Below are 9,329 nucleotides of genomic sequence, written 5' to 3'. Positions count from 1 at the left end.
AACAGAAGAAAAGCTCTTGCGAATCATTACAAATATGTCAAATTGTGCGCAGAATATTCATTCCAATTATAAAGATTCACACGTTTGTCAATATAGCACTGTCAAAAATGTAGAATGCTACCAACTGGAGGAGAAAAGTTATTTTAAGGAACCCAACACTGACCCAATTGCATTCAGCGGGTCTTGAACCCCACTGATGACATGAAAAAGATGATGATCGTTATGGCAAATGTTACGTGTTATAAGGACGGGTGACCTGATGCATGCTATCTGTCACACACACACACACACACACACACACACACACACACACACACATATTAATGATAATTGTGTGCATATCTTTATGTTACATAAATATGCATATCTATCAGACACGTTATATTGGATATGACTACTGATGGATGTTGTCTATATGTCTTTACTTTGGGTGGTCGTGTACTACTCAGAAGAAGAACAAAAAATGTATAATTGATATTGGACCTGTTCATGAATGATGCATGTAATCTTTCTTTTAGTATTTAGGTCAGTAACTTTTGTGTACGAATATTATATATGGGTGTGTCTACTGATACCTGTTTTTATTTACATTTTGTAACTGATTATGTAGGACTTGGTCTGATGCCCTATCTCTTTAGAAGGGCAGTATAATTATGAGCATTTGTAACAAATCTCTAATCACCTAATGACCACACACCACGAAACTTTAATTTCACACTTGTAGGGTTTCTCTTGCTTCACATTTGTATGATTCTCTGGTAAGCTTTTTAGAGTAGAATAATAGTACCTCACGCCATTTAATACAAACCACGATCCAAACACATAATAGAAATTGGCTAATTGCTTGGGTCGAGAAATATCTTCCCATCACCGACTTCCCATAATCAACAAATAATCATTTAAATCTAATAAAAGATATAAACAGAGTCGTATATGCAGAGTGCACATACCCTAGATCTGTTACAATACTATACAACTAGCTGGTGGAGAGTGAATGTCTCACGGCATTCCAGTTAGAGACCAGACCGTCGCCATTGTTACTATGTTAAAAAAAAACATACCTCAAGATGGAGGCCTAATGTTAATTTCCCGTTTGTCCTCGTAATTTGTTATTAACCGTATTTAATACAAATCTCCCCTATGGTAGTTCATTTAAAGAACAGACAGTCTACCATTTTAACATAATCGAACAAGTTTTATTTCCATCCAAAATAGAACCAAATGACCAACTTTTATTGGGAAACATAAGTTGTATTGAGGCATTTCAGTTCGATAGCAGTCCGTCGCCTCTTGCTATACTGTTAAAAAAACAAACTACCTTTCGACCAGGAGACCTGTTAATTTCTGTTTTGTCCCAATAAACTTTTGACCCTTTATCTTTACAAATTTTCGACCATTAATTTTCCTTTCTAATTTCCCATTCGTCTCAATAAACGTTTGGCCCTATTTAACACAGTACCCGCTACAGCGTTTCAGTTAGTGGCAGACAAACTCATTTTTCCCTTGAAACACTCTCAGTACTGTTACAAAAACAGACAGTCTTGCCTGACAGCTGTGTGTCATCAATCCAGGCTCACACTTTCAAACGTGTTCAACTCATATACCCTAACAAGCTTGAATAGGCTTAAGAAATATTTGAACATATTTTCTTTTTTTTTTTTTTTTTTTCCTTTCCAGAGGATTTATTTAGCAAATTGCCGTGGCATATTATATGGTATCAATGGATAAACAAATTTGCTATTATTATTTACATTTGGTATTAATATTTACATGTATATACGTCATGGCAATAAATGAAGACACAATAATTAATTCGAATACAATTGCCAGAATCAATTACATGTACATATTTAAATATGTTCGATCATATCAATACCTTTCTTGCATCATTTCGAAGTAACAATTTCGAAACATTACATACAATATTAAGCTAAATGGGATCTTTGGGGAGAAGGAAAGACTTTAAACGACACAAAAACCAAGCATTCAAATTGATATTTGATCAGAAGGCCAATATTGTCTCCCCTAGAAGCAATCTAAACCCGGTTCCAGCAAATCTGACCACCCGCTTAAACATTAATATAGCACGTATCTATAGTTTATGATGAATTATTGCCATTAGACTTTCACTTTCAATTAAACTTGAAGTCAAATTGATACAATTACAGAAAAACTATGAGATGGGTCGTGTCACAGGTTTCAAATGCAACCCTGACAATTAATTTGTTAAACGTCTTAGACGCAATTTGCAAATTGTAGCGACTTTGTGCCAATTGATGTGAAAAGTTTTCACTTGATTTATCCAAAACATACATGCTTTTATGGCTACTTTTTAATAATTGCAATAAAATCAATGCTCTCCGAAAAAACAAAAATAATGACATTGTGCTGGCTTTGAAGGTACCAATGACTGGTGTACCTATTTGTTGTTAATGGCGGTAAACATGGAGTATTGGAAGCCGAGAAGAAAGAAAGGCAATCAAGTTTAGATTCCTTAAATTTCAGACAAGTTTAGATTTATAGTTTACATCAGCTAAAGCTGGTGATCATCGGAATGTAGATGTTGTAAATTTCTCGGATAATCGAACAACCCTTTAGTTTGTACTGCAAAATAAAGTAATAAATATTGGTCTTTATTATGACTTTTCCTTCCACAGATGAGATCCGTCTATAGATTGAAAATATTACATTGCATATCAAACAAATTGTTCCTCACAGAATGGTCACAGCGGTGGAACTGTCAGAACATGGGTCGTTTCAAATAAATCGAAGACAGTTGTAAAAGGGGGTCACAACCTTGGTAATATTTCCTTTTTAGAGGACCTCTTCATGTGTAGTTAGACCTCTTAAGCATGATTAGCTTAATCAACTTTTCATGCCATAGAATTCGATCCAAACCTATTTGTAAATTAAAAAACATTCCATAAACTTAAACAGCTGACAGGTCTGCTTTAGCAAATTACAACTTTTCAGATACATTTTTTGCCTTGTCTAATCTGACGTGCCGTTAAACATGATCCGAAATATATCCAGTTGATAAACGACAATTGCCTGTTGTTGTACCAACTATGCAACGTGTCTAGTGATCCCAGCCCCCTCCAAATCACAAATGTTTTTGTAACATATAAAGAAGTAGTACTCATTGAAATTATGAGTGGTATTCATAGCAAATCGTATGATTTATAATCCAAACATTGGGATGGTGTGTAATCCAAACATTGGGAAGGTGAGTAATCCAAACATTGGGAAGGTGCGTAATCCAAACATTTGGAAGGGGTGTAATCCAAACATTGGGAAGGTGTGTAATCCAAACATTGGGAAGGTGTTTAACGTAGAATGACATACCTATTTTTTGTGACATTATAACGATTTCAAATTATACAAATTTTCGCAGTAAATTAAGTGATGAGTTTCATCATAAAGCTAATGTAGCATTTTTGCTTTAGATTTCCATCTTATGAGTGTGCAATTTTAATGAACCTTTAGGTTAGGAAAAGAGTTTTTAGGGGTGTTAGGAAAAGCAGTCCCTCCGCAAGTCAATCCGATTTTTATTTGGTAGTTCATCCATGGCATGAACGTCCTTGACAAATGCGGAGTGACACCATGCATTATTTCTTAGAATAGTTTGCCACCTCAGCTGTTTGTCTGTCTCTATATTTATATGACGTTCTCCCAACGCAAGCACGCAATCACGCTCGCAAACATACATACATACATACATACATACATACATACATACATACATGCATACATACATACATACACAACACATATACATACATACAAACATACACATACATACATACATACATACATACATACATACACACACATATACATACATACATACATACATACATACATACATACATACATACATACATACACACACGAACACAAGCACAAATTTAGATGCTTAAAAAATCAGTAAGACAAGACTTAGGGATGACTGATACACAAGTCTTTATATTATAGGTTTAGTTGCCATATGCTCACAAGTCACAAGAGATGCCTCGTCACAGACAAAACATATTATTACTATTCTGCAGTGACTCAGTGGTTAGAGCGCTGGACCCGCAACAAAAAGTGTGCGGGTTTGAATCCTGTCCAAACCAGACCTGGTCGGCTGTCGTAGCGTGCCTCTGGGCCAAACATTTTACTCTGTTTACCTCTGCTTGACGTAATATTTTATGTGCTGATGTACTTTTATAAAAGATGGCAACGAATAAGTATCAATATTGAATCTCATTCCACCAAATTCGCTTCACATGTAAGAAACTCGTATTTTTAAATCAAATCAAATCATGTATAAAAAAAACATCACTACTACAAATTAATGAATACAGTCGGTATGCATTTGCTTGCCCGTTTTCGAAAGGGTCGTTGTTTGTAGTTCTTCCATTCCTGGCCAAAGTTGTTCCATCTCCGTCATATCTTCCTCAAGGCGGCTCTTTAGACATTAGCATCGTTCATCGTTCTTTATAAAAGATAAATTAAAAGAACTTTTGAACTTCTTCAGGTCTTTCATGGAGACTATATATGATGCTTATAAGGCTCAAGTCACGTGGAAAGTTTAAATACTACAATATTATGTTACGAACCTAGGCTCTTAAAAGAAGTAAAAGAAAAGAGTGAAAGGCAAATAATTTATTTCCCTAGAATACAATGTGAAAATGAGAAGAAGAAAAAAACTTATGGTATTGCGAATTAAATCCCCAATTAACCCAAGAATTACAGACACAAGTCCTAGAAATTTAAAGTCCTGAATAAAATTCAGTAAGTCAGTAGGAATACACCCCAAAACTGATTTGTATGTGGTAGCTTATATAGTGTTGATGTGCCAACAGTCTTTTGTTGAATCACAGTAATATAATTCCAGATTTGAATTCAATATAAATTCCAGTGAACGTGTCCAAGAATTTTATCAGAGCACTTTTTTTATTGCCAGAGAAAATATTCATTTAAATTCAATAATTTGAAGAAATACAATTCAGCCCAACTGGACACAACATATAATACAACTTCAAAGTGCGTGATCTTAAATCATGACTGAAAAATCCTCTCAGTAACGAGATTTGTTAATTCTCTACTTGACCTTAGGTCACAATTAGCATTTTCTATATAAAGAAACCATTATCTAATGAAAAATAACCTTCTAGAATGATCCTGATTTTTACAAAATAAACACCAGGACTTGGATTATGTAAAATACACTAAGGAAATTCCAAAACCTAGATCTAGACCCAAATAAACACATTTACTTCTAATAATAATAATACTCATTTTAAACCCATACACATTGAAATTAATTTAGTTATGTATTAGTTGTTTGCACAGAATAAAATAAAAAAATCAATACAGGTCAAGCAGATTGAATTTAGTTCTGGACAAGGTCAAGTCCAACATACAATTTTACATTACAATAGCATGCAATGAATAATAATTTTTTTTACAAAAAATAACTAAGACACAATGTAAATTAAATATATATAACAACTGTCCGGGTATTAAATGTCAATCATTGGCTCTAGCAGATTGTAGGCGGTAAATAAACTAGGAATAATAAATATTGTCAAGAAGAGGAATTAACGAACTCCTACGTGACCATGCTTGGATGTACTTATTCCTCGTGGATAGCTTGGCTTTATTCATAAAACAAATTCAGTGTCCCAGACTGTGCATCAAATTGCAGACAATTAAGACCATGACATAATTGTTCCATCCACAACTTATCTGGAAAGTGTCAGAATGTATTGAAGCTGACACGACGTTTTACATAGTGTTGTGTGTATTGGTTTTCAGTCGGCAGAGTGAGTTTGATTTTGGGAACAATTTTAAGCGCAGAGTCTTTCTTCCTGAAGATGAGTTTATCAACAAGATCGCAACCTTATTCCAGTTTTGTCTAAGTGCGTGCTTAAACCTATGCTGATATGTATTTACAACTATGTATTATTATACTGGTGATACTATTTGCTCGTGTAACTTTTCTTACATTGCAAATTACTTAGGGTTATAATTAGATGGTGTCAGAACAAATAAGCGAATTTTTACCTGACTAATTAGTGTATTAAAACGATACAGAGTAAATTAGGATAGCAAACAAATTCACATTTTAAAAATGATACTGTGTAAATTAGGGTAGACCTATAAATAAATAAGGCATTAGATCCATATTTTAACAATTATATGGATAACTTGTGAATTATTATTCTCTTGCAAATTACCCGGATGGAGATTGAAATAACTGAAAACCTTTGCTCGTCGTGTTTTGCTGTTATGATAACCGTTGCCATGTCTTTAAGTTATCTATTGGGGTAAGCCCTCGTACATAGATGACGGGTCAAGCTTCGACGGTTTCATTAAGGACAGAGAGGTCAGTTTAAACTGTTAGTCACATATTCTGTGGATAAAACCTTGACAGTATTATTTTAAGTTGTCATGGAAATTTTAACGAGTTTTAAATTGTTCTGCTTCGGATAAACAAACGAATCCTGTCCTCCATCCGGGCATAATGATTAATAGATCATTATGGACGCTGCCGCGCTCCGTTTTGGGGTGGAGTAAACCAATTTGATAATAAAAAGAATGCAATCTATCTTCGAATGATCTGTCAAATCTCGGAGAATACCGGGCGTGTTTCTGGATTCACTGATTTATCTTATGCTGCTTGACTCTGGACAATGTTTAAATATAATTTCTTAAGTATTTTGAAATCATATTCTACGTACTTTTGGACGAGGTGATGCTTGAAATTGATGAGAATAGTTAGTTAACGTTCGTCAAAAGAAAGGAATTTCTGTGAAGAAAGAACACGCGATTTAAGTAGCATCTTTATCATTCCTCACATGCATTCTCGAATTTCAGCTCTCTTATTCGCGTGAAATTAACCGTAAATCTTGTCGCCACGCGCTTTCATCTTCCGAAGTCCTAGTGGTGTATAAGAAATATGTTAAATGATTTGTCACTGCCATGGTATTTTCTAAAGGTTAAGATAAGACACACTACTGCTCTCAGTTGGAATATTCCGCTCTGCAACAATGTTCCCTGCATATTTTTCCATCAAACGTCAAAGAAATCGAATGTCCACGTTGATATTTTCTTGAGAAAGTCAAATAAACTACAACAGACACAAAAAACAATATAATATCATTTCTATTGTCTGTCACAGCAATTTTACGTCTACGCCAACTTCTTGAAAAAAATCCACTCGAAGGGTATAAATCAAATGATAAATGAATGTGGACAGACATTAAAACAAATCCACCCGAAGGGTATAAATCAAACATTACATGTCTGTACACATACAAATAAATACGTTTTTGAAAAGTAAGCGAAAGTAAAGAGTACTCGGACAAAGAGGTTATAGATTTGTTCATACTATTTTACACAGTTCCGTTAAAATACTGATGCTGAGTTTTAGATTATACTAGAATTTTATTCATCCAGACAGTTCCATCATATTTAAACAGGTTACAAATAGTTAGATCATGCATTTACAAAAGTTAGGACGGTTAGATCTTGCATTTACAAAAGTTAGGAATGTTAGATCTTGCATTTATAAAAGTTAGGAAGGTTAGATCTTTTAATTACAAAAGTTAGGAAGGTTGGATCTTGCATTTACAAAAGTAAGGTTAGGTTAGGTCTTGTAATTACAAAAGTTAGGAACGTTAGGTCTTGCATTTACAAAAGTTAGGAAGGTTAGATCTTGTAATTAAAAAATTTAGGAAGTTTACTGTCACTTATAAATTTATTAGTCTCAATAGTCTTATGTCGAAACCTGTTTAAAAAAAACAAACAAAATAAACGTACATTTAAAAGCCTTCCTTTTGCTATATTGTGTAATGTTCCATCAAAATAGCAATAATGTTTGTGCAATTTATACCGGACCACCATGTTGCCTCGTATTTATGTGCATTCCATGATGGTGCCAATGGGTATTTCGTTTACACTTTAGTAAACATTAAATTAAATAGGAATTAGAAATCACGTTAAAATTTATTATAATTAGTATTTTGCATGCACGTTACCCTGTATTGCTCAATTCAGGTGAAAACATGATCACTGCATTGACTTTTATGTACGGCTAATTATATGCCCCCTTCTCGGAGTCGTCAGCTAATTTTATGCCGATTCTCGGAGTTATCAGCTTTCTGACGGTTCGAATTTATTTAACAATCATGACAGAGATTGAAAGATGTTTTCTTTACATTACTTCAACACCAAAATACCAATTTGCTCATTCGGAGTACTCGTTAATGTTCTCTGTGGTGACATGTAGACAATGTCTGATCCAGATTCAGTGCAAACAAGTAATGTAACAATTAATAAAATAACAATGACTAGCCTTTGATGGCGATTCATTCTCTTGACGTAAGCTAGATTTAGTCCGTTGTTGTCGAATGATTAAATTGGGAACAGTACAATTTACTTCAGTACAACCATTTCCACTCTTCCGGATATATATATGTATGTATGTATGTATGTTGTCACGAATCTATGGTCTTAACTAAAGTCGCTAAAAAGAGCGAAAACAAACGAGATTAGTTTTTCGAAATTTAAAATTCTAATTTATTTCCTTAACATACAAAGTGTAAAATTTAAAAATAACTTAAAGTATGGTGAATAAAATCTTAAATAGTCATAAATGTTCTATCAGGTGGAAAAGTATCGAGTAATCCAAATGAGTTTCAGTGGTATTCCGAATGAAGTTCACTATTGTACTGATGTACCAATTGTATTGATGAATCACAATGACATAATCCCAAAATGTCTTTGAACAAATTCATAGTAATTCGGAAACAGCTCTTAGATCCGAATATTCCTAACCCTTTATTATTTTAATGAATGACTGAATTAAATAAACGATTCCACTCAATTAAACACAACTAAATGTCTTCCAAGACTGATGATATTGCAATGAATACCTAATTCTCCGTTAATCTTCTCTTATATTGATAACAGAATATGCAGAAACAAAGAGAGAGTCGCATAGTCATTATAGAATAATCCCAACTCGTAAATAAGATGAGGTGGTTTAACACAAGCCAAGCAGGAATTAGTTCATCCTGGCTTTTCAACAACTCATGCATTGGAGTCAAATCATGATGTTTACGTGAATAAGACTACAACTCAACCTAATATCTATGAATCATCATCATCTTTATTTCCTTCCATGGAAGATTACATGATATAAGAATAAACCATCTGAATACAATCAATAAATAAGTATTATATTTAAAAAAAAATAAAAAAAAATAAAAAAAATAATATTATAGAATACAAATTCTTACACTATATCGTTCAACAAAGTGTTCGTCAACTGCATGAGT

This window comes from Sinohyriopsis cumingii, unplaced genomic scaffold (genome assembly GCF_028554795.1).
Source record: "Sinohyriopsis cumingii isolate HCF-2022 unplaced genomic scaffold, ASM2855479v2 utg000940l, whole genome shotgun sequence".
Taxonomy (NCBI): domain Eukaryota; kingdom Metazoa; phylum Mollusca; class Bivalvia; order Unionida; family Unionidae; genus Sinohyriopsis; species Sinohyriopsis cumingii.
Note: the sequence above shows the minus strand (reverse complement) of the source record.